The sequence below is a fragment of the Physeter macrocephalus genome, chromosome 9 (genome assembly GCF_002837175.3).
Source record: "Physeter macrocephalus isolate SW-GA chromosome 9, ASM283717v5, whole genome shotgun sequence".
Taxonomy (NCBI): Eukaryota; Metazoa; Chordata; class Mammalia; order Artiodactyla; family Physeteridae; genus Physeter; species Physeter macrocephalus.
In genome coordinates, this window is record NC_041222.1 from 91,009,252 (window position 1) to 91,034,794 (window position 25,543).

At 51.6% G+C, this 25,543-nt stretch overlaps 1 long non-coding RNA gene across 1 annotated transcript; it reads left to right on the forward strand.

Moving 5' to 3' along the window:
- Positions 1-566: 566 nt before the first annotated feature.
- Positions 567-8,467, forward strand: LOC114486905 (uncharacterized). The gene is made up of 3 exons (XR_003681325.2): positions 567-1,968; positions 5,118-5,234; positions 7,471-8,467. It is a non-coding gene; the product is annotated as an uncharacterized lncRNA (long non-coding RNA).
- The last annotated feature ends 17,076 nt before the right edge of the window (positions 8,468-25,543 follow it).

Here is a 25,543-nt window from a genome sequence, read left to right on the forward strand (position 1 = left end):
GCAGTGTCCTCAGTTGCCCCTGCCTCCGTATGAAGCCCTGCACTGGCAACAGTGAGCAGGTGACTGGTGTTTAGAAACAATGAAACTAATCAGTCACGGAGCTTTGTATCCTCAGCAAGAATAGCAAAACCTGCCCAGAAAACTTGGTAAGTGTTTTCAGGCAGCTGGGCAACCTGGGAATTGTTGATCCCCCCTCCGTGATCAGTCTACTGCAGTTCCTTGTAGAGGAAAGAACAGCCTCCACCTGTGATGAACGAGGCCTGGGCTTGGCCAGTGCCCCTGGTGGAGCTAAGGGTACCCAGCCTTGAGTAGAACACAAGGCCATTTGCCGTGATTAGCAGCAGTAAGTAGTACACATATAACAGACCACTTTTCTCCAAAGGATTTCGTCTCCAAACTCCAGAGTATTTTATACATTTAATAAATTTGTGACTTGTTCAGTGTCATGTAAGCTCACATGAGCTAGAACCTGGGTCTTTAAACCTAGTTTAGAGATCTTTCCAGAGCACTCTGGTAACAGCCAGGGGTCACTCCATAACCGAAACAGGCATCCACAAATTCTGGCCACTCTGGAAACCAGGGCTTCGTGTTGTGGCTAAAGTTCCAGTATTTTATGGGACATAATGGTACTGTGAATGTAAACAAAAGGCCTTGATGGGCTAGGCTCAGGAACTTCGGGGCTCACATGCAAAAGCTAAGCTCTAATGGGGAAGCAAGATGAGACAGTGGCCTCAAAAAGCTCCTAGATTACTTTCGAGGCGGTTGTATTCTTCATTTCCACAAGAGGGCAGCAGCTCCTGAACAGCCGGGCACTGGCTAAACATTGAGCTCCCGAAATGGAGACACTTTTTAGCTGCAGCAGAAGGGCGGTCAAGGTTCACTGAATCAAATGGTGTTGTTTTGGAGCTACACGTTAGCCTGGGGGCTATAAGGGAACCTGATGTGATAATAAACCAAAAGAAACCAAAATGGGTACAGAGAGGCCTGGATGTAGAATCAGGAGATCTGAGTTAGAAGGATCATAGAGATTATCTGGTCCAACTCTCCTGATAACTAAAGGCCCTTTTAAGCCTCTGAAATGGTGAGGTCCAGCCTCTGGTGAATCTGGAACTGTCTCGGGAGGGAGTCCACTCCAGGGGTGGACCTCTCTGATGGTAGAAGTGTTCTTTCTAAATCAAGGTAAAACTTGTCTCCCTGTAACATCACATAGTGGCATCCTTGGCCTTTCCCCCAGGGCTCTTCCATGTGTTAACCCACCACCACTTTGAAGATAGTTGCCACTCCTAAATCTTCTTCAGTCTAAATATTTCTAGTTCCCTCAACTATCCCTCACTTGATGGGATCATTCACCCCTTCAGTAACTGAATAGGATTAGGACCCAGATCTAACCTTCTAGAACAGGGATCTTTGTACTTCAGTTCTTGGCTTTATGCTGTCCATAGAAGAAGGTCTCCAAAACATAGAGGCTTAGCCCGTGGAAATCAAGTTCTCTCCCAAGCAGGAAGCTGGAACTGAAGTCATGGAAACATTGTCTGTGGTGTTCAGGACCAACTCTCATTGAGGCCAGGACTGTGATTCAAGCTTAGGTTACTGGAAATGTCAGTATGCTCAGAGCTAAGACATTCTGTGCTCTGCGTCTGTTGTACTTTTCCCCGGGATCTGCCACTCAGCAGCAATCAGGTGTAATCCAAGCACTATGGAAGTTTCATTAACGGTTTACTTAATAAATACAATACTCATTGTGCAGATAAGACTCAAGTACAGATAAGAACAAAGAAATAAGAATCCCATAATCCTACCACTCAGTGGAAACTATTAACATTTTGTTATATAGAATCCCTTAACAATCATGGCTTTGCCAACTGTGGCTTTGCCCACCCATCTTTTTAAGCCAAAGCCCGTGGTAATTATGGCTTCTTTCTCCCACAGACCGTGTATACGAGATTGCGAGACTCATATCAAGAAGAGGTGTGTTTAAGCTATAAACTCTAAATACGTAAAAAACAGTGAGCCCTGTGGTTTAATCAGAGGGCTGGCAGAGTTAAAACAATACAGCTCATAGATTTCTCAAATCACTGTAAAGGGAATTATGGTCCCCGAGCAGTACTTCTTAAAAGCCCTTTTCTTCTCGTCGGCAGACTACTTCTGTCTTCAGCTGCTTTGGTCGAAGCCTCAGGGAGGGTTGAGGAAACCATTCTCCATCATGCTTCCTCCTGTGCTCCCTTCCCTTTCCCATCATGAGCTCTCAGGAACCGGGATGAGGAGGGTGAACCCTAAGGGAGGGGGGCAAGGAGACCAGGCTGAAGCGTGAGTCAAGGTAGAAGCATCGCGGCCCCCACTCGAAGGCAGGGTCAGGGTAGAGGCTGAAAAGTCTGTGTGCTCATTTCTGGGCCATCCAGAGGGAGACTCAGCCCAGGAAGTGTACCCCTAAGTGCTTCAACAACCTGTGAAAATACCAGACAGTTCTCTGCATTGTACCAAGGATTCTGAAAGATGCAAGAACATGACTGTGAAAGATGTTTTAAGCCAGTAAAGGCTGGCATGAAGAAATGTGATCACGGGAGTTCTCTGGTGGCCTAGTTGTTAAGATTCTAGGCATTCAGTGCCGTGGCTTGGGTTCAATCCCTGGTCGGGGAACTGAGATCCTGCAAGCCATGGGGCGAGGCAAAAAAAAAAAAAAAAAAAAGAAAGAAAAAAATACATATATAATCACAGCTTCAGTGCATGCCTTGGTTTCCAGGAGAATCTTTGAAAAATCATGACCTGAAGCACTGAATATGCCCTGGAACATTGTAGGTCATGCAGGAGAGTGGTTACTACTGTGTGGATTTTTTTTTAATAGCAGCTTTATTGAGGTATCGTTCACATACCATAACAATTCATCCGTTTAAAGTGTGCCTTTCAATGTTTTTTAGCATAGTTATGGAGTTGTGTAACCATCACCACAATTTTATAACATTTTGATATTCCCCCTCCCCCCCAAGAAACAAGTCCTGTACCCATGAGAGGTTGCTCTCCATTTCCCCCAACCCTATTCGTCCTAGGCAACCACTAACCTCTTTCCCTGTGGTTTTGCCTGTTCTGGACATTTCATATAAATGGAATCATACAATATATGGTCCTCTGTGACTGCTTCTTTCACTTAGCCTAATGTTTTCAAGGTTTATCCACGTCAAAGCATGTATCAGCACTTCATTTCTTTTTAATCACCAAACAGTATTCCATCAGTATGGATATACCATATTTTATTTACCCATTCGTTGGTTGATGGACATTTGGGTTGCTTCCTCTTTGGGACTGTTACCAATATTACTGCTTTGGACATGCATGTACAAGTTTTTATGTGGACATACGTTTCCATTTCTCTTGGGTCTATACCTAGGAGTGGAACTGCCAGGCCATATGGCAAGTCTCTGTTTAACCTTTTGAGCAACTGCCAAACTGCCAAAGCAGCTGCATCATTTTACATTCCCATCAGCAGCGTGTGAGGGTGGGTTTTTTAATGCCAAAGAATTTAGTTTGCTTGGGAAGCAAGTTACTTCTAGAACTCTTATTTACTGTGCACTTAAAGATATTCTTAATTCCTTTTTAAAAATTAGAACTTTATTTACTGTGAGACCAAGCACTTTAATACAGTTGAAACTAAAAATACATAAATTTTGCATCCTGCCTTTTTACTTAATTGTGTGGGAAGCTACACTTACTAAGCATGCAGGCAGTCTAATAATTTATCATAAATAATATACCGTATTTCCTCCATTGTTAACATTTAGGATATTTTCAACTCTTCACTTACATGCTGCGATGAATTTTTTGGTATATCAATAGGTTTCTCTTTCTGAGATACTAAGAGATTGCCACCAGTACAGGACAAAGAATATGAACACTTACTAAAGCTCTTGACTTACATCGGCAAGCTGCTTTAAAAAAATATTTACGGGCTCCCCTGGTGGCGCAGTGGTTGAGAGTCCGCCTGCCGATGCGGGGGACACGGGTTTGTGCCCCGGTCCGGGAGGATCCCGCATGCCGTGGAGCGGCTGGGCCCGTGAGCCATGGCCACTGAGCCTGCACGTCCGGAGCCTGTGCTCCACAACGGGAGAGGCCACAGCAGTGAGAGGCCCGCGTACCGCAAAAAATATATATATATATATTTACGATAATTTATGGTCCCACTATCAGTGTATGAGCGTTCATTTCATTGTGCCTTCTCTAGCACTGGGTGTTCCTTCTTGTTCAGAAAACAAGATCAAAACCAAAACCTTAATTTTAAGAAAAATGTTCTATTAACATAGAAAATTACACAAAATCAGGGAAGGGCCTGGCAGTCCAGTGGTTAGGACTCCATGCTCTCACTTCCAGGACCTCTCAGTGCGGCCAAAAAATAAAAATAAAATTACACAAATCATTAATGTCTGTATAGCTTGATGAATTTTCACAAAGTGAACACACCTATGTAAACAGACCCATCTCAGCAGACAGGACATTTCAGCACCTCAGAAGTTACCATCACACCCTCCCTGGGGAAGCCACCGTCTTAACTCCTAATACCATAGGGGAAATAAGCCTTGATAATCTTAATGCATAAAAATGTATAAAGTAAACCAAGTTACCACAAAATTCCTAACCCTTTTCACCATTTGTTTCTTTTGGTAATCCAGGGCCTATACTTTGCAAAGATAGGTTTCTTTATTTCAGCTTCCCCAGCTGGGTGAGAAAAGAGGGAACCCACATGATTTCTAATCCCAGGGTCTCAGATTTGACCTCAGCTGTGTGCCATGCTTGTGCCCAGTATCCCTCCTGGGAATCTGTAGAACTTCTTCCTTCCTGTCTTGCTCAGGTAATGATGGGCTTTTTCCTGCCCTTCATAAATTATCAAACCAAACTCTAGAGGATGCCACTCTAGGATTCTAAGCCAGCAACAGAACTTTCACACAGTGAGTGAAGCATTTTACTGAAGGGAAGACCAGAGCTAAACCCATGGCTCTACTCCTGATCAATTTTTCTATAGGAGATGATTTCTTTCTAGAACAGGAGAGAACAAGTACCTTAGGAAGCCATTGCTCTTTTCCCCACAGACCTGGCAGAAGCTTGGAATGAAGGAACTCTTGTTTTTCCAGGTCTGGGAGCACAGGACATTTTTCTCCAGCCTGCCTGGTCAGCTCTGTTCCCTGGTCTTCCTCTTACATTGAAAGCTAAGAACTTAGATATAGGAAATGATGTCACCACAAATTCAGGTGAGTAGAGCTTTTGGGGGAGCACTTGGTTCTCTGCTGCTGCCACTGAAGAGAAGGAATATAGAACAGGGTTTTCCTCAGAGTCTCTTGGAAGATTCTAACATATTGCTGTTCTCAGCCCTGTCCCCCAACCTCACCTCAACCCACCATATTATATTATTTACAACCATCCCAAGACAGGGTGGGATAACATTATTACCTTTTACCCAAGAATCATGGCGGTCAAGTAATTGACCTGGATTTGATGGCAGAACTGGGGTTGGAACTCGGGGGCTCCTGAAATCTAGTTGAATGTCCTTCTGTCATTCTGTACCTCTGCTGTGGATAGAAGCCTTCGGACTGTGGCAGCCTATGTGGAAAATCATGGGCTTTGGAGAAATCCCATGAAGTCTATGCCCTATACTATAAACTATGTGAATTTAGTTAAGTTATTTACCAACTCTGAATCTTTTTATCATATAAAGGGAGGCAATACCTACTCTAAGCTGTTAAAGATTAAGTGAAAACACTACAAAATACCTTGCAGACTGTCTAGGTTTGAATCCTGACTTTGCCTCTTTCTGATTGTAGGAGAAAATGTTTTAATCTCTGGACCTCCATTTGTGTGTTTGTAACAGTATATCTTTTATTTAAAACAAACAAACAAAAAAACCTTATTTTACTGATGACGAACTGATCACAGTTATGGAAAAATTCAATGCCTGCACCTCAATGACTAAGTCATTTCAACTTAAGTTTCCTCATCTGTAAAACAATCTGAGCAGGGATCTCATCCTTATACTGTAGGGTGGTGGTAGAAATCAAATTGAGAACCATTTAAAAACTCAGGATCAGGGAAATATTAAGGCTTCATGTTTCTTAGAAGACTTTGTGATCTTAAGATGCCTTAAGTGTCCAGGGGAAGCTACATTGTGTTGTGTCTCTTATGTATCCGGTGAGATACTTCCCATTTTGTTAATGTCAGTACTGGAGCTAGATATTAAATAACTTGCTTGAGGTCACAGAGTTAGTATGATTGACCTGGCTCTGACTCACAGCTTCTTCTTCAAAGACAGTGTTTTTTCAGGATGAGAAGGTCATGACCAGGACCTTAAGTTTTGTTAGAGAAATGAGACCTCTGGCCATAAAGATGGGTCACGCAGAGTCTTGGAATGGCACCATAGGGCTACCGGGAATATATTCATAAGCAAATCTGAGGGAGGATGGGCTCAGGCCTGACGTCTTTTTCAGAAGAGCAAAACACAATAGCAAACTCTACTGACCCTGTACTGCCTTCTCTCCTCACCCACCATCACTGCTCCCAACTGGATCAGAAGAGAGGCCTCCAGAGAGCTGGTGAGAGGCCAGTCTCCGGGCAGCTGAGAGGTCCCATCCTTTTCGCCCACTGAGAGCACCTCTCATTTCTGCTACCTGGTATCCACCAAGGAGCAGGTCTCAGAGGACAGGGTGGCAGTGACTAGGGAACCCTTGCAGCCTCAGGGCAAGGCAGGCTCCTGTGCCTCCAAGAAGGCAATGAGCAGGGATCAGCTCCAGGAAGCTGTTACCCTGCAGGCTGAAGAGTCTCAGAGACACAGCCCTGTCCCCTCCAGGAGAGGTGCCCTTCCCCAAGGAGAAGCTCAGGAAGGCATCCTTGGCATCACCCCCAGGCAGCAGCTGAGTGCAGAGAGGCGTCCTTAGACGCCCCCCAGGCCCAGCCACCACTGCTCATGGCTTGGCCATGTCTAGAGAGTGTGCCCTCCTAGAGCTGAAGTATTCCTGAAGTCAGTGCCCAAAAAGAGGAGGGGAGGGCTTGCATTCCACCCCCAGCCCCGCGTGCCCATGACCAGTTTTATTGAGATGGAATTGACATATAACATTGTATAAGTTTAAGATGTACAAAGTGATGATTTATGCATCTTTTGCAAAATGATTGCCACAACAAGATCCATCACCTCACAGGGTTACAACTTTTTTTCCCTTATGATGAGAGCTTTGGACATCTATTCATTTAGCAACTTTTTTTCTTTTTATTAGGAACTTTCAAATACAGTATTGTTAACCAATCATCATGTTGCACATTACACCCCCAGGACTTAGCTGATAAGTGGAAGTTTGGACCTTTTGATCACCTTCCCCCAGTTCTCCCTCCCCCCACCCCCTGCCTCTTATTTGTTCAAGTTCAGTTGTTGTTGTTTCTTTTCCGATTCCATAGATAAGTGAGATCATGCAGTATTTGTCTTTCTCTTATTTCACTTAGCATAATGCCCTTACGGTCTGTCCGCATTGTTGCAAAAAAGAGCCTGGAATTTAATTCTGAAGATGGCTGGCTGACAACTATAGCATCCCCAGGACTAATTGGGGCATAGATTTCTAGAAAGGGTCAGGTATGTCCTTCTCAAGCTGTCCTCTCTTCTCTTGCTCTCTCCTCCCCTCCTGTCTCCCTCCCCCCAATCTACACACTCGTGTTCTCAAGCTGACGGTTGTCACCCACGCTGCAGCCTTGGGATTGCCCCTTCAGCCAGGGTTTCTTGTACTAGTGGGAGGGCATGAGGTGAGGAAAGTTCATATCAGGCAGGCTACCGAAACTTCTACTCTAGAGAACTTTCGAGGGCACAGAAAGCACTGACTCTTTTCTGAGGCCTGTTCTGGGGCTGGCCTGGCCCCAAGTGGGGAGAAGAGGCTCCCCAGCAGCAAACCCATCAAGAACCATGACTTGAATTCCTCTTCAGTTTGAGGTCCAAGTCGGTCACTCAGAGAGCTAGTTGGGGAAATAGCCTAGCTAAATAGCAGAGGTGTCTGTGTGTGTGAGGCAGTGGCCGGTGCTTTTAACACTGTTACAGAAATAAAAGCAAACTGGAAAAAAAAAAAAAAAAAAAAAGCCTTCTTGATTCTTGCTGCATTTCCAGTATTCACCACAAGGTGGCAGGGGGCTACAGGAAAAGAGGGAGCTCTTAGGCGCAGGGTGTGCTCTTCAGCCCATCTGTCCCTGATGGCGATGAGGGGCCCTCCTTGGCATTCATGTCCCCCTCCCTTAGTGGGAATCATCCCAGGCACCTCCTTTCCCCTCCCTGCCCTCCTTCCACCCCTGGGTCTCACCATAGTCCCAATGGTTCTACACACAGAGCTCCCTTCTGTGTTCTTTCAGGGATGCATCCCTTCCCCTGGGACTGGATAGCAATGGCTGGAATTGATGTGCTTACTATGTGCCAGGCAGAGATCTAAACATTTACATGAATCATTTGATTTAATTATCAAAACAGCACTATGATGCAGGCACAACAAGTCACCCTGTTGGACAGATGAATTGGGCGAATGGAGATTAAGAGCAGTTTTCTTGGTCACGTGGATCAAAAGCCCTGGGCCCAGGCTTTACCTGAGGCCATTTCCCCCGAGGTGGAGCCACAGCCACGTGGTAACCCACCTGCGTTAGCAAACCGCAGTAAGTCACTCACAGCCAAACTCCCAGGAGTTCCCAGTTACCACATAACAAAGCCCAAACACAGGCTGGCCTCCCGTCCCTCCCCAGGCAGCAGTGACTGTTCTAGGAGCAGCCTCCTTCCCACCTCCCAGACCTTCTTCCAAATAAGATACCTCCAGGCTCTTTGGTCTGGGCTTTTACCATATCAGGGAGATTATCCTTATCTGGTCACAATCCTATTCTACCCTCAAGTCCTATTATGGGATGAATGATGTCCCCTCAAAAATTCACATGTTGAAGTCCTGACCCCCAGAACATCAGAACATGACCTTATTTAGAAATAGGGTCATTGCAGATGTAATCAGGTAGATGAGGTCATACTGGAATGGGATGGGGGTGGGGGAGGCAGGCCCAAATCCAACATGACTGGTTCTTACAAAAAGCATGTCTTGTGAAGACAGTGACACAGAGAGAATGTCATGTGATGATGGGAGTGATGCAGCTACAAGCCAAGGAACGGCAGAGATGGCCATCAAACCACCAGGATCCAAGAGAGATGCGGAAACAGATGCTCCCACGCAGCCCTCAGAGAGAACCAACCCTGCAAATACCTTGATTTTGGACCTGATTTTCGGACCTCCAGAACTGTGAGGCTATACATTTCTGTTAAGACACACAGCTTGTGGTACTTTGTTATGGCAGCCTTAGGCAATGAATACAAGACCCAATTCCAGCACTTCCTCTTCAGAGCCTGCAGGGGCTTCCCCTGCTGTGGGTCAGGAGGACTAACATCCCTGGCGGGCCCAGGAAGGCAAGGAGCAGGTATCAGCTGCACGAAGCCTTTACCCTGCAGGCTTCGGTGGCACAGCCCTGTCCCGTCCAAGAGAGGTGCCCTACAGGAAGATGTCTTGGCATCATTCCCAGGTAACAGCTGGGCATGCCCATGAGAGGAAGCCCCACTTCCTGGCTCTGTCTGGGTCCTTAGACCCCAGGCCAGCCACCACTGCTCATGGCTTGGTCAACGGTGATGTCAAATGTCGGAGGGCCTTGCATTTCAGCTGATGCCTGTCTACCTTCGGGCTGAGAACTGTTCAAGGACAGTGTCCTGTCACCTTCAACCAAGACAGATCCGAACTGGGGACCTGACTGAGGCAGGGGACCTTGGGAAGTGGTAAAGTGACCAGGGCCAAAAAGGGGCAGATAAATAGGATGGAAGGCGGAAGAAGGAAGGGAGCAATAATTTCTCATTTGGTCTCAGCACCAAGGGTGGCCCTGAGGTTGTAGGGTCTACTGTTCCTCACTTACCTGCCTTCCACAGGGCAGTGCTGGGACTGAAACTTTCCTGAGGCCCCTTGGGTCCTCAGGGGAGGGGAAAGAGCCTGTTAAGTATTATTGATCTGAGCTTTACATACACATTCTCATGCCCGCCCCTAATGCTCGATCCAGGAGGCATTGTGATTTCTATTTTACAGATGAGAAAACCGAGGCTTGCATTTCGTAACTAGACCAAAGCCTCAAGGAGGCCAGGCCAGCAGCAGTCACGCCATTTGCTCTGATTCCCAAGCCCTGCCTTTTGGAGCAGAACACCCCCGCCTCCATGGTGTTGGGTGCAGACTGTGGCCCCGGGGTTTGAGGTGGAGCCACACGGGGGTCACTGGAGCAGCCAGCTGTGACCCCTTCTGCCACATGGAAGCTCTGAACCTCCTTATCACCAACCTCCCTCGCTGAGTCTCATGGAAACCACCAAAGGCCCTGTCCCTGTCTTGTGACCGAGCCCAGAAACCCCCAGGGCTGCCTGAAAGTCAGCTGCCTTGAAACAAAGGGCCACTCGTGCCCTTCCACCCCTCCCCCATCACAGAGCCCAGCGGGGACAGCAGGTATGTAAGCAAATGGGGAAATAGGGCCACAGCTGCCGCCCAGCCCGGGCAGCACTCGGATTTCTGAATTCCCTTTCCCATTAAGTGGTGGTTACTGCAACTGCCTGGGGCCTGATCCTTCCGGCCACCTGACCGCAGCCAGGGGGGCACCGAGAGAGCAGGAGCCGCTGGGTGTGCACTTCGGGCGGGGGGTGGGGGGGGGGGCGGGGGCAGAGCCTCGGCGGCAGATGCCAGGCCCTGATTATTCCGGGAAGGCTGCAGAGGGGTCGCATTTGCACTTCAAAGGGGGTTGGGGCCCCAGTGCCCTCCTCTTGGGACCTGGCTCTATTCTGGGGAAAATCAAGTTGCTTTGAGTGAGTTCCACACCCGGGTCCAGCCCCTTCTTTTTTTTTGTTTTTCTTCATCAATTGAGTTTATAGTGTGTTGTTTGGTTAACCCTACAGTGTGTAGCAAGACATCTTTGCATATTTTTTAACATCTTTATTGGAGTATAATTGCTTTTTGTGTCTCCCTCCCTCCCACCCTCCCTGTCCCACCCCTCTAGGTGGTCACAAAGCACCGAGCTGATCTCCCTGTGCATGCGGCTGCTTCCCACTAGCTATCTATTTTACATTTGGTAGTGTATATATGTCCATGCCACTCTCTCACTTCGTCACAGCTTCCCCTTCCCCTTCCCCGTGTCCTCAAGTCCATTCTCTACGTCTGTGTCTTTATTCCCGTCTTACCCCTAGGTTCTTCATGACCTTTTTTTTTTTTCTTTTCCTTAGATTCCATATATATGTGTTAGCATATGGTATTTGTTTTCCAACCCCTTGTTAACACGAGGGCGGGTTTAAACATCGCAAGGAGGAGTTACAGCCCACTCACTAGACCCTCCCGGGGACCCTCTGTCCAGCAGCTCTCCTTCTGGTGGGGTCTGTTCCAGTGGGAGGGTCTCTGGCGTTTAGCTCCCGCTCTGTCTCAACTGCCCTTTCATCTCAGGACCCCAACATCCCTCCTTAGGGGGGTGAATCACGCCCCCCAAAATGTTGCCATCCTAACCCCCAGTACCTGGGAACGTGAACTTATTTGGAAATAGTACCACAGCAGATGTAATTAGTTAAGATGAGACAGGCCTCTCATCCAAGGTGACTGGTGTCCTTACAAGAAGAGGAGAGACACAGAGGGATGCCGGGTGAAGACACGGAGACACAGGAGAGAAGGTGGACAGGGGAAGACACAGGCAGAGAAGGGAGCGATGCTGCCACAAGTCAGCGGACACCTGGAGCTGGCAGAAGCTGGGAGAGGCAAAGAGCAGGTTCCCTAGAGCCTTCCGAGGGAGCACAGTCTTGCCAACACCTTGATTTGGGGCTTCTAGCTTCCAGAACTCTGAGATGATAGATTTCTGCCCTAAGCCACCCTGTTTGTGGTACTTGTTAGGCAGCCCTAGGACACTAGTAGACCCCTGAAAAATAGGTGGTAATATCCCTATGTAACTAAAGAAGAAACAGGCCTGGAAAACTGCTGTTCACAGGCCATGCTTCTTTGCAAAGTGTCACGAGGACCTCGCTGTAACACCTGAGCAGTGTGCTGGGGCAGGGGGCGACCAGCCCCAGTCCCCCCACCCCGTCATTAAACCCCAAAGTAATTCAGGTTGTGACCAGGGTCCTGAAAGCACACGAGGAAATGGAAAGAAGACTGGACAAGAAGCAGAATCACCCCTCCTTTACCCAAATCCACCTTCTCTCCCTCCCGGGGCCCCCGTGCTGTTTGCACAGGCTGCCTTGTCATTACTCAGGTGTGTCTCTCCTCGGCCAGCCCTGGGAGCGGGGTGCATCCCACTGCCTAGCTCCTCCTCCTCTCTGCTCAGTAAGTGCCACTGGCTTTGGCTTCTCTCCTGCTGGGTAGTGGGATAGGGGCTTGAAAGGGATTATCGCCCTAAAGGAGCTCACGGTCTGCAGGAAACCACGGAGGGAGACGTGTTCCACTCCTTCCAGGCCTGACCCTGACCTCTGGGCTAAAAAGCCACCGTCCTGCTTAGCCTCTGTGAAATGGGGCTGTTAACAGCCATGCCGGCCTTGGGTGTGAGGTTCTTCGCACGCTGCAAACGCTGTTGTCAGCAGATAGGGTAGGGGGTCCCTGAAGAAAGAGAACCAGGCATGGCTCTCTTGACAGAAGAGAAGGCATTTTGGGTCCAAGCCATTTTGTGACCTAAGCCTGGCCACAGTGCTTGCCCTTGAATGGGTCTCAGTATTTAATGATCTTAAGGGAAGTGAGGGAATGCAGGAACAAAGGAAAAGTAGTCAAGAAACAATAGTCCAGTGATAAAACAAAGTCCTAGTTTCTCCTCATATATAACAGTCTGATACATACCTTTGAGTTCTGCAGGAACTAAGGCCCCCATCCAAGCGGAGGATGGAATGAAGATGCTGACCCTCCGAATTCAATGAACTAAAGCTAGGACTCTGTTGACCTTTGCCCCCAGTCTATGCCGAGTTCTCCTCTGCCCAAGCCCCTTCATGAATATGCATGTACCCTTAGCTTAAAACTTCCCCAGTTTTGCTGTTCAGAGAGACACTGCTTTGGGAAAGATCCCCGGTGCTCTCCTTACTTGCTGCAAGTAATAAATGCTTCCTTCTCCTGCTCTTTGCCTCAGCTGTCTTTGGGCTTGACACCCAGCAAGAGGCGAACCCAGTTTTTGGTTAGCACTGCGTCCTGTAAGACTCCACCTGACTCCCAGCAGTGGGTGACCTAACGGGTGGGGTTGTATCCTCACCCACAACCCAGGCCCCCCAGTCACGAGGGAACTGCCCTCCCCCTGGTCCTCCCCTTCCAGAGACACTGGCCGTCAGCTTTTCAGCCACCCTGCCCCTCACTCAGGCCTGCAGATGCTGCTAGCTTCTTGGCGGGGCAGGGCGGGAGGCTGTAGAGGTAACAGTTCTCCTTGTCTGTCCCTCCAGCCTCAGGAGGTGCAGACTGGAGCAGTAAGGGGGGAAAGACAGCCAAATGGGAACCAAGGGAAAGCGTTGCTCCAGCAGTCACTCGCTGCGTGGGTGACCCTCGCTGAGGGCGCCTATGTCCTGGGGATGGTGTATCTCACAGCACAGGGTTGCCATGGGTCCTGGGGAATGTGGACCTGAAGCCACGTGATCAGTGTGCTTTCTCCACAGGGTCTGGTGTCATTGGCCTCTCGCCGCCTAGAGAGACAGAGGGGGGCCAGTCACTGTGCCTGCCCTATGGGGACACAAAGCAGGGGATCCCGCCCCAGCCTCCTGGCCAGGACGCTGCAGCAGCCTTAATGATCTCCGCTTCCTCATTAGGCTGCTGAATGGGCAGCCTCCGCACTCCGCAGGCCGGCCTCCCCGTTGTCTGGCCATTTGTCTCCAGCCTTTTCCCTCTCCTCTGTGTACAGCACGATAGCCTGGAAATGGCCACTTCCTCTGTCATTTACTGCCTGGGATGGCCTCACCAGACAGTCTGAGGATGAGAGCCTTCGCTAAGTACCCTCCAGATCACCGTAGCCAAGTGGAGGCGGGGACCAAGACCCTCGGAGGCGAAGGGGTTCGCTCAAGGTCACTTGGGGGAACTGGCAACAGAGCCCCGTGGGAAGTCTGACCCCCATCCGGAGCACCCGCTATGGCTGAGGAGGTGCCAGCCAGCTTTGGGGGCCCCTGCCCAGAGGTCACCTAGAGCTAAACTGGTGGTCTCGGGCAACCCCGAGAACAACGCAGCACAGCCCGCACCAAGCCTCCCTTCCCTTGCCGGCCCCAGCTCCTCCACTGCCTAATGTCCCATCCCTGGAGATTTGCTGGGGACATCCTAGGAGTCCTTAGACGTACCCATCATCAGACACATTAGGTACATTCAACCAATGTTCCTTCTCTTCTCTGTGATGGCCCCAATTCATAAACAAATATGGCTCTCGGCAGTGGGCGTCAGTGAGCATCTACAGAGTTGTGTTTTGGAGGCTCGAAGAGGGGAGCTGTGGATGTAACCTGCACCCGAGCTTCGCACAGGACTCTTGGCTTGATCTTGGTGCCATCCATGCGGGCTTGGAGGCTGCGGTGGAAAGAGGGAGGATGGAGGCCCCCGTCCATGAGGCTTTGGCTGGTGGTGCTGGGTTCCGAGATGAGGGCAGACAGTGATGGGGAGGCAGTGAGGAGGAGGGGAGAAGAGAGAGAGTAGAGAGCCTGGCGATCAGGTGGGCGCACGGTGGGTGACCCGGGCCCCCCCTCCTCCAGGAAGAGACTCATCCCCCCACCTGTCCGGGGTGTAGTGGCTGCAACTCTCAGCTGAGTCCCTCTCTGAGTTTTGCCTCCTGGTCCACAGCCACACCTCGTCCCAGGAGTGGGGACAGGTGTAAAGGCCCAGCCCTCCTGCCCCACCCCGTGTGAGAATCAGCGGAGCCTCACGGTGAAGTCTCCCCGCACGCAGCCCTGCTGGCTCCCTTCCCTGCGGACGGGAGAGGCCTGCTCATCTCTGTCTTAGAGTCGGCCTCCTGGGGAACCTCTCCTGTGTCAGAGGCGCTTTCTGGAGGTTGACCTGTGCCCTGATGAGAGGTGGGGGTGAGATGGGAGGCGCGCAGTGCCTTTCCCCGTTGAGAAGCCCCTCCACCCCCTTCCCACCCACACCTACATACACCTCTCGGGCCCGAGTGTTCAACATCAACTTTAAAAACACTAGAAACTAGAGGAAAGGAGCACTGTCTTTTTTTTGCTGGTTTCCCTTCTGTGTGTGTGTGTGTGTGTGTGTGTGTGTGTGTGTGTAAGAAAAGTTAATTAGCTTAATAGGCTTTTTCCTTTTCTGATAGAGTTATGCCCTTTGGGAATCTGTAGGTAGCAATACCCTATGAAACTAAGATATTTGAAAGATGGCAGTATGAAATTGAGCCTGAGAACGGTTTGCTTTTCTCGGGCTCAAGAAGCAGGAGGAGGGAGGTGGGAACCAGATTGGGAAAAACAGGCTTTGGGCTGGGGGGATTTTACTTAGGTTTTCCCGTCGCTGTGTCCTTCTGTGATGCCAGCTCTCGCTTGGAGCTGGCCTGTTGGCATCGCTGGGGCCCCTCCTGCTTTCTAAGTATAGTCTTGGAGGCCCAGCCAGCCGGGAGCCAGAGCCAGAATTTCCCTGGAAAGCATTTGCTTGCACAGGGGCCAGGCCAGGGAAGCTGGTGCAGGAGGCTGGCGGGGCTGGACTGCAGGCAAAAGTGCTCAGATCCGTCCCGTTCCTTATTTCCTCGGATGGGCCTGGCTCCCTGGGGCTCCCTGTATCTACATCAAAGTCTTGGATGGATGGTCCCGAGGCTCCTTCCAGGCTGACCTCTGGGTGGGCGGCCCTCTCCTCCAATCTGGTGGTGACCAAAGTGGGGATCAGAGCAGGCTGAGCTCCAGGCTGCTCAGCCGGACGTTTGCAGGGCCTGGGGGTCAGCTGGCTCCCCAAGAGCCTGAGGCACTCAGAAGGGAGTGGGGGACAAAGGCGAGGTGACCCTTGAGGAGCTGGCTCCCTCGCTGCACCCATGCCCAGCTCCCCCTACCCTGGAGCCCCGCAATCTCACGTGACCTCACTCTTCTCCAGCTTGGGAAATACTCCAGAAACCAAGTCACTTCCTCCGAGGTCACCTGTCCCGGGATATCTATACTTCTGAAAGCTCAGCCCAAGGACGGGCATTGCTAACAGTGGAATTTCAGCACTCTGTGAGGGAAGGGGCTTCTTGGGGGGAAGAGGGGCCTCTCAGCCTGTGGGAAGGTGGGGAAGAGGAGTTCAGAACACAGCCTTTTATGGCTTGTCAGCGACCTGGGGGCTTGTCGTAAGGGTGGAAGGCAGAGGCAGCCTCGTGTCAGAGCGAGAGGCTGGGTAGTGGCCACAGTCAGGCCTCACACTGGGGGGTCCTGGCCTCTCCGAGCCGCAGCTTCTTCATACATAAAATGCACGGTTGCTGTGAAGGGTAAACATAGTGCGGATTTGAGAAGTCATCCAGCCGCAGCCCAGGAACTGATAACTTCCCTTCTAGGGGTGGACCGCACCCCCTAGTCCCCACCCCGTGGCCTGCTCTGCTGTGCCCACCTTCCAGCCTAGAAGAACCAATCAAGCCAAGGGAACCCTGGGCCTCGAACCCTCGGGCTACGTGCTGCCTCGCTCTCGGCCCGCAGGCCCAGGAGGGTGCCACCGGGTGATGGGTGCTGGCAGGCAAATAGTCCTGTTATTTTTGTTGCAAGGAATTTAGTTTGCCTCACCTGTCACCGGTTACAAAAGCTGTCGTGAGCCTACTTACCTCTAAATTAGCCGTAATTGAGGCAGTAGCGGGTGGGGAGAGCAGAAGGGAGAGTGCGGTGGGACTGTGTGTGTGTGTGTGTGTGTGTGTGTGTGCATGTGGGCACGCGTGCGTACACGCGTGTGTGCAGGGCGGAAAGAGGGGAGGGGCCGTGAGAGCTGAGAGGCTGCGCTGGGAGAGACGGTGAACTGGGTTCTAACTGGCTCCCTTCAGGCAGGGGGTTTGGTCATTGCCACAGGCTTGCTCGGGCCCAGGCCTGCTCCAGCCTCTCTACCCCAACTCCTAGCAAATCCCTCTTTGTTCCTTTCTTCCCCCAGCTGTGCCCTTTCTCCCAGGAGCTTCCCTTGACAAGCCAGCCTTCTGGAGTTGAGAGCTGGGGAGAAAAAGCTGGGGGTGGTAGGGAGACAGCTGACCAGAATAAAGTCAGCCGTTCCCCAAGGCGGGGAGCTTTGCTAAGGCTGCTGGAGCCTGGGCCACCACTGTAGTTTATCACAGTTTGAAGCAGTGACATTATATTAACAAATAATAATAATTATGGTAACAATAAATTATGATAGCAGTAATAAAAATAATAGCAACACTCGATCTAACTTTTCTCGGCATCATCTCATTGAACTGTCAAAACCACCCTCTGAAGCACAGGGAGGTTAAGTCACTGATCCAACATCACACAGCTCAGCAGCAGTAGAGTCTGGAGGTGAACTCAGCTAGCGCTGAGGCTGCACTTGACCCCTTGCCATGCTTGCCATTGAGGTTCCCTTGGCCGGCCTCACAGTAGAACACAGAACTGGGCAGCAGAGAGGGTTGTTGTTTTTTTCATAAAGATTGTGACTGACGAGAAATGTCTTCCTGTTTATTGAGATTGTGTTGATGGTAGTTGTGCTGTTTCAGGGACCGTGCTTTGACCTGTGGTTAGAGTCTGGTTTGCTGAGATAGGTGTTATAAACATAAAATGTAGGGACTTGGAGCCGGCTAAGGGAACTGAACTTTATTCTGAGGTTAGAGGGGAGCCCCTGAAGGTTTTGGGTAAGGGAGGAGCATGGAGGGAGCAGCACTTGGGGGGTGAACCTGAATGTTGTGTGTCAATGGATTTAATGGACCAGAGTGGGAGCAAAGACACCAGCGGGGATCTGAGAGTTGTCAAGGTGACTAGCTCTGTCATTCCCCAGCTGCATGACCTCGAGCAAGTGCTCTCTCCTCTCTGGTCTCTCTTTTGCACATCTGTAAAAGTGAGATGGTTGGAATTACAAGATATCTAAGATGTCTTGGGCATTCTGTGATTCTCTGGATGACCTTGGCTGGGCCAATAGATGCTGGAAGAAAAGAAGGTGCTTTTTTCCCCCAATTAATTAATTAATTTTTGGCTGCGTTGGGTCTTCCTTGCTGCGTGCAGGCTTTCTCTAGTTGTGGCAAGCAGGCGCTACTCTTCGTGGTGGTGTGCGGCTTCTCATTGTGGTGGCTTCTCTTGCTGCGGAACACGGGCTCTAGGTGTGCGGGCTCATAGGCTCTAGAGCGCAGGCTCAGTAGTTGTGGCTTATGGGCTTAGTTGCTCCGTGCCATGTGGGATCTTCCCGGACCAGGGCTAGAACCTGTGTCCCCTGCATTGGCAGGTGGATACTTAACCACTGCACCACCAGGGAAGTCCCGGGGGAAGGCTTTAAGGAGTGGAATCTAGAGAATCTAGGATCTGATTGGATAGGATGATGGAAAGGTGGAGTGTGGGGTCAATGATGGCTCCCAGTGCAAGGACAGATTGATGGGACATCATGGGAAAACAGTCTGTATCATACAGTAGGCTGATAAACTTCTGCTTGGGGACCCAACAAGGCAGACCCCTCCCACCGAAACAAACATATATATAAATTAATTAAAGCTGAACATTTCTCTGCCAAGTTATGTGGAAAGATGCTATTTTACCTTTAGCATCTATGTAAGGATTGTGCTATTTCGCAAAATTTGGTTCTACACATGGAAGAACAATGTTTAATGCTTCAGACTTCTCAACGGTTTTCATAGGAATTGCTGGGCAGAATTGTTTTTGAGGGAGAGGAAGGTGAGGTTAAAGGCTGCTCAGGGCTGGGAATTCCCTGGACATCCAGTGGTTAAGACACCGTTTGCAGGGGGCACGGGCTTGATCCCTGGCCAGAGAACTAAGATCCCACATGCCACGCAATCAAAAAATGGGCAGAAGACCTAAATAGACATTTCTCCAAAGAAGACGTACAGATGGCCAAGAGGCATATGAAAAGCTGCTCAGCCTCACTAATTATTAAAGAAATGCAAATCAAAACGACAATGAGGTATCACCTCACACCAGTCAGAATGGCCATCATCAGAAAATCTACAAACAACAAATCCTGGAGAGGGTGTGGAGAAAAGGAACCCTCTTGCACTGTTTGTGGGAATGTAAATTGATACAGCCACTATGGAGAACAGTATGGAAGTTCCTTAAAAAACTAAAAATAGAATTACCATATGATCCACCAATCCCACTACTGGGCATATACCCAGAGAAAACCATAATTCAAGAAGACACATGTACCCGAAATTGGGTCATTTGTAGAGACGTGGATGGATCTAGAGACTGTCATACCGAGTGAAGTAAGTCAGAGAGAGAAAAACAAATATCGTGTACTAACGCATATATGTGGAACCTAGAAAAATGGTACAGATGAACCAGTTTGCAGGGCAGAAATTGAGACACAGATGTAGAGAACAAACGTATGGACACCAAGGGGGGAAAGCAGCGGGGCGTGGGTGTGGTGGTGGTATGAATTGGGAGATTGGGATTGACATGTATACACTAATATGTATAAAATGGATAACTAATAACTTGCTGTTTAAAAAAATAAATAAAATTCAAAAAAAAATCCAAGATCAAGGTGAGAAAAAAAAAGAACCTGCTGTATAAAAAAATTAAATTAAAAAAAAAAAAAGATCCCACGACCACCAGCAACAAAAAAGCTGCTCAGGGCTGCAGGGGATGTTTGGGGGCAATAATGAAAGATACTGAGGTTACAGCAAGCAGTGCCGTGATCCACCTGGCAAGAAAAAGTCTGCTCAGAGCGCCCCCCGTCCCCCCAGAGAATGTAAGTTTTCCAGGAGAGAGAACTTGGGGTGCAAAGGAGTCCAAGTTAGGAAAGGACAATGGCACAGTCTCCCCAAATGTAGAAATAAGGGGATATTTTGGTTTTCCAACCTTTGCTCCCTGAACCAATTCCCCCCTCCCTTCTAGATACAGCACCGCCTAGGCCCTACCAGCTATATAATCCTGTTTACTTCCTTCATATCACTTCTCAGAATGCAAAAATCACTTGATTTATTTGTTTAGTTCCAGAGTGTAAGCTCCATTAGGAGAAAGAAACGACCAGTTTTGTTCACCTCTGTACAATTGCTGGTCTCTAGAACAGGGCTCGTCATAGAGTAGGACGAGCGTGCATACACACATGAATAAATGTAATGGTGATATTTCAGGCCTTGAGAAGCCTGGGCTGGGGAGAAATTTGGGGCAGCATGACCTTCCTCACATAACTCAGAACACCTGCTGCAGAGACTGCTTGGGAACCATCGCTGGTTTGCCTCCCTCCTGATGGGCCCAGCACAGAGTTTGTCTATGGCTCCGCAAGAAACCCTGAGAAACTATATATATACATGTAGTTTCTCTTTTGTTCTATTTTTTTTCTAAAATAATCAGGTTTATGGGGGCTGGCGGTACCCAAGGAAGGCTTGCAGCCTTGACAGCGCTCCAGAGCAAGTGGGGTGGGGAAAGCCTTTGCCCCCCACTTTCCTGCCCTTCCTGCAGCTGGAGCAGTCTTCCCATGACCCCATCCCTTTCCAGGCACCCCGCTTTTCTGTTACCCCAAGCCCTACGGACGGAGAGAGGTTTGTTGGTGTGGCAAGTAAGGGGATTGCCAGAGGGCGTTTGGGTTACCTTTTCCTATGTCACGTAATAAATCACCCTGGGTTTATTAGGTGGCTTAAAAACACTGCCATTTAATGTGGTCTGGTCAAGATTCTGGAAGGGCCAAACCGGGGGAAGCAAATCTCTGCTCCACGGAAGTTGGCTGGATCCTGGTCACTCAGCTGGAGCCTCGGTGGGAACACAGGACCCCTCCAGCGCCATGGGGTCACCCCAGCAGACTGGCGGGGCTTCTTACATGGCAGCTCGGGGCCCCCAAGAGTATAAAAGGGGAAGCTGCCAAGCTTAGGCTGCCCTCTAAGCTTCGGCGAGAACTGGCAGAGCATCACTTCTGCTGACTTTGATTGGTTCGGGTGAGTCCCAGGGCCTGCCTGGTCTAAAGGGGAGGGGGCTGCGCCGCGTGATCCGTGGGAGGCATATTCCAGTGAGCGTCACCAATGAAGCGGCCTGCCAGCCTCGGGCCAGGGCCAGGAGAAGGGGAAGTGTCACCCCGGGCCTGACATGACCCCTTTGCCCCCATGCTAAGGCCTTGGAATTAAGACAGATGTGTGCTCCTGTCCAGCCTTGGTCAGCTAGCTGCCTGACCTTCCTTGGCTTTGACGGCTCACCGTACCCTGATCCCCCATGTCGCTGGCCTCCTGTGCTGCCCTGTCACCTGCACAGACAGGCGGGGAGACCAAGGCTGTGTGAACGCCTGCTCTGGAATACACTTCTTGTCTTTCCTCTCCTCCCCACCCCTTTTATGTCCCACCCTTGCTGCCAAGGCCCCCGCCTGCACACCACCTTCCTGGAGACCCTGATATTTCCCACCCAGAGGCACTGTGTCATGTACTCTTTGTGTGCTCCACAGGCTACCCCGTGTTTTTTTGTTTGTTTGTTTGTTTGTTTTTGCGGTACGCGGGCCTCTCACTGCTGTGGCCTCTCCCGTTGCGGAGCACAGGCTCCGGACGTGCAGGCCCAGCGGCCGTGGGGCACGGGCCCAGCCACTCCGCGGCATGGGGGATCTTCCCGGACCGGGGCACGAACCCGCATCCCCTGCATCGGCAGGCGGACTCTCAACCACTGCGCCACCAGGGAAGCCCTACCCCATGTTTTTAACTCCCTCTTTACACATCCCTTCTGTCTCCTGCCACCTGAGTAGAAAAGCCCTCTGAGCCTCGGATCTGGGCCCAGAGCAGTAGGGAGTGCTTGTCGGGGTGAACAAGGCAGGCTGGCACCGAGAAGCCTGGACAGATGGCCACTGTGGTGACTGCACCTTCCCAGCTGGGAGGCCCTGGGGTGGTGGTAACAATAGCCAGCCTGGTCTCCTGCCAAAGAGGCCATACGCAATAGGCCAAGGAGTTGGCTGGTAAGGTGAACAGCTGGACGAGAGAGGCAGGGGGGGCCTGAGTTTGGGGCTGGGGTTAGGGGGCCTTTGTTGGAGAACTCTCGGCCTTTGCAGGGGACCACGGCCCTTGGTCTTCTTTCCCCCCCTCCCCAGGGTCTGCCCAGGGTCTGGTCGCAGATAAGGTCACAGGGTTGGTGAGGGGTAGGGACAAGCTGGAGGTCTATCTGACACCAAGGCCCCTGCTTTCCTACCAGCCAACACAGCCCCCATCAAGGCTGTCCCCCTGACCCCCCTCCACCCCGCTCCTTCACTGATGGGAAGGGACATCACCTTTCTTATTCCAAGTGCAAAGGCCCCGGGGAGCTGCCGCACCACAGCCAGGGGAAGGAGGGCAGTTGGGGAGGGCATGAGAAATGGCATTCTTTATTCATAAATAAAAACATAAAATTACCAGAAATAGTTTACATGGCCAAAAGGGGGCATCAAAAATAAAATAACTCAAAGCTGTGAAAAGCAGAGCAAACCAAACAAGACCCGACCAAGTGAAAAATAACTCTATACCTATTCTTCCAAATGCCAGTCCATCCACAGCCAGCCCGGGCCGGGGTTCCACAGAAGAGGTGAGGAGGGCAGCGCATCCAAGCGCACAGGTGCACGGCCTCCTGCCACAGCAGCTGCCGTTCCAACAGCCCAGCCTGCCTTCTCCCTGGGATCCCTCTCTCCCAAGAGATGGCCCAGCCTGGGCCGGGACGAGAGCAGGGGCAGAGGCTCAGCAGGTGCTTCTGAGGGGAGAGGCATCCCCCTCCCAGTCCGCACGGAGCTCAGTGCCCCTGGGGGTGGGGCGTGCTCAGCAGGAGTTACCCGAATACAGAGGCCAGAGGAGAAACCCAGGGTGGGCGCCGCATTGAGAGTCTGGTCACTCCGAGGCCCAGAGGCAGAGTCCCCTCTTGGTGAGGTGGTGCCGGTGTCGCTGTCTTGCTGCAGACAGCGGAGCATTTCATCACCCTGTGGGGAGCAACAGGGGTGACCCTGCGGCTCTGGCCCTGCGAGCAGGTGTGTCAGCAGCCATGCTCAGAGAGAGGGGTGGTGAGCTCCCACTGGCCCCGGGCCAGGCCACAGGGTTGGCTTTCCCAGTCCCGGCTCAGCCCTCAGAGCCTCCTTCCAGGGAGGCTAGGTGGGGCAAGGTCCAGAAATAGCGGGGACGTTTTTGCACAGGGAAGGGAAGGGAAACCACACCGCAGTGAGGTCGCGATATTACGCAACACTCGCACTCTGGTGCAACTGCTGCCACCGTGGACCATCCTGGGGTCTTGGGCTGGTGGCAGCCCAGGGAGGGCTCCGCGAGTTGGCCTGGGGCGGGGATGCGGGCTGCAGGCCACGGTCACACCGCAGTGGAGCCCCTTGGCCCCCCTTCCCCGGGCTTAGCACCCACCTCTTCACAGCGTGGTCTTGAGGGCACAGCGACGGGCTTTTGGCTGCTCTTTGTGGAGGGAGGGGTCCTCCAGCCTGGGGAGGGGCAGCAGCCCCTTTCTCTATCCCGTGGGGCAGTCTCACTGCCCTTGAAGAAGGACTCAAACAAGGCACAGGCCGGTGGAGATGGAGGGACCAAGGGCCGTGGCACAGGGGGAGGGACATCTTTGACTTGGGGGTTTGCATGTGCCCAGTGGAGGGCACTGGTCCCCAGGCAGGGAGAGGGCTCTTGGCCTGTCGATTCCAGGTTTAAATCTAGCCTAAGACTAAGAGTAACGGCTTGAAATTCCAGAAAACCTCCTCTGTTACCTGAAGGCCGGACAGGCACAGCTTAACGCAGGGATTGGAAGGCAGAGCCGGCAGCAGGGAAGGTGGCCCTGCCCTCAGCCCAGACTCAGGGAAGGAATGGTGGCCCTGGAAGGATGGGGGTGGGGGCGCAGGAGGAGAAGCAGCTTCCCACTCCCACCCCGGGGCCGGAAGGGCCAGGAGTCGGGGACAGAACTGGGGGCACAGGTCTGGGACTGCCGACTACCCAGACGTTCTGGTCCCTCCTACCTCAGTGAACCCCTCTCAGCACGCTGGAGTGAGGCCCAGGAATACAGCAACGGCTGGCTGTCCCAAGAACAGCAGCTGCGGCTAGAGGCAAAAATAGAACGTGCAACAGCCTGGCTGCCTGCGAGATCGGGCTCGCTTCCGAAAAGACAAGAAAGGAAAAAGAAGAAGAAAATAAAATTCCCTGAACCAAGCAACTGAGGAACCACCTTTCCTCTGCACATCTTCAGAAGAGAAGCCCAGCCTCCTGCAGGGCCTGGGTCCTTGACCACTGGGCTCAGGTGGGGGGCTGCAGGTGGAGAGGGCCAGCTGGTACCCCCCGCGGCTGTTCGGAGGCTGTGTTGCCACTCTGGGGCCCCTCCCTGACCTGTACAGACTCTGCTCTGTCTGCACTTAGCCCTGGAGGTGTGAAGGGGAATGGCATTGAGTGGGATGGAGCTGCAGGTGAAGCGGGGAATGCCCAGCCCAGACGGCCCTGCGCCATCTCAGGGGACACAGGTTATTCTGGATCCAAGCAAAGGCTTGGTTCTTGGGAAAGAAAAGCAGCTCAGGGAGCTGCTGGCCAGCTTGAAGCAAGTGGGGGAATCCCTACCTCTGGTCCCATGATGAAAGATCTGGAGGCTCCCCCGGGAACAGCTTGAAGTCACACCCTCCCTGTGTGAGGGACAGGGACGTCCTCAACCTTTCCCTCCCAGCATCCACCCCAGGGCCTCGGGTCTACGGCTGTAAGAAGAGTGGCCACAGAGGTCAAAGGCCACCAGCCATCCAGAGGCTGCTCATTTCTGGTCAGCAGGGCCAACAGGATCTGGCCATTACTACCTAGCTTCTCTCTCTGACCCGCTCTGGGTCTTGCTGAGTCTAGATAATCCTGGGCTGGCCCAGCTCTCCCCTCCTTTCTGTGGCCTGCCAGGGTCGGGAAGCTCTGATGTTTCTAAGTCATGTTCTCCACACCTCACTCCAACCCCTACCCCTCCGTGGTAGGAGGAAGATAGCTCAGGTTATGACCAGGTCAGATTCCAAAGCTTCTGGTCACCAGTGCTTGTGTTCTATTCCCAAGGCATCCAATGTGCTGGGGGCCAGGGGGGCAGGGGGGTGGTTCGGGGAGGGGGAGCGAGAAAAGAAGTTGTGGGAAGAGAGGTGGAAGGGAGCTTCCATCCTGGGGAGACCACTGGCCTTCATGGTAGTCACCACCCTCGCTGGGAGAGGGTATCTCTAAGTATTTTGAAGGCCAAGGTTTAGGGAGCCCTTAACCAAATGATGGAGATCCGGGGACTCATCTCTTGGCAAAGCTAGAGGTCTGGCAGGCTGCAGGGATGCTAAACACTGGAACGTGGGAAAGGCGGGGAGAGGCCGTGTAGCAGCCCCTCCCCTCCCCTCCCCTCCCTTCCCCTCCCCTCCCCTTGAGGTCTGTGCTTCTCTCAGAGGCCTGAGCAGGGGAGATGGGGAGGGGAGCCCCCACTGACGGGCTCAGCACCCCTGCCTCCCAATGCCAGGTCCCCGGCTCCCTCCCAGGAGGCCCC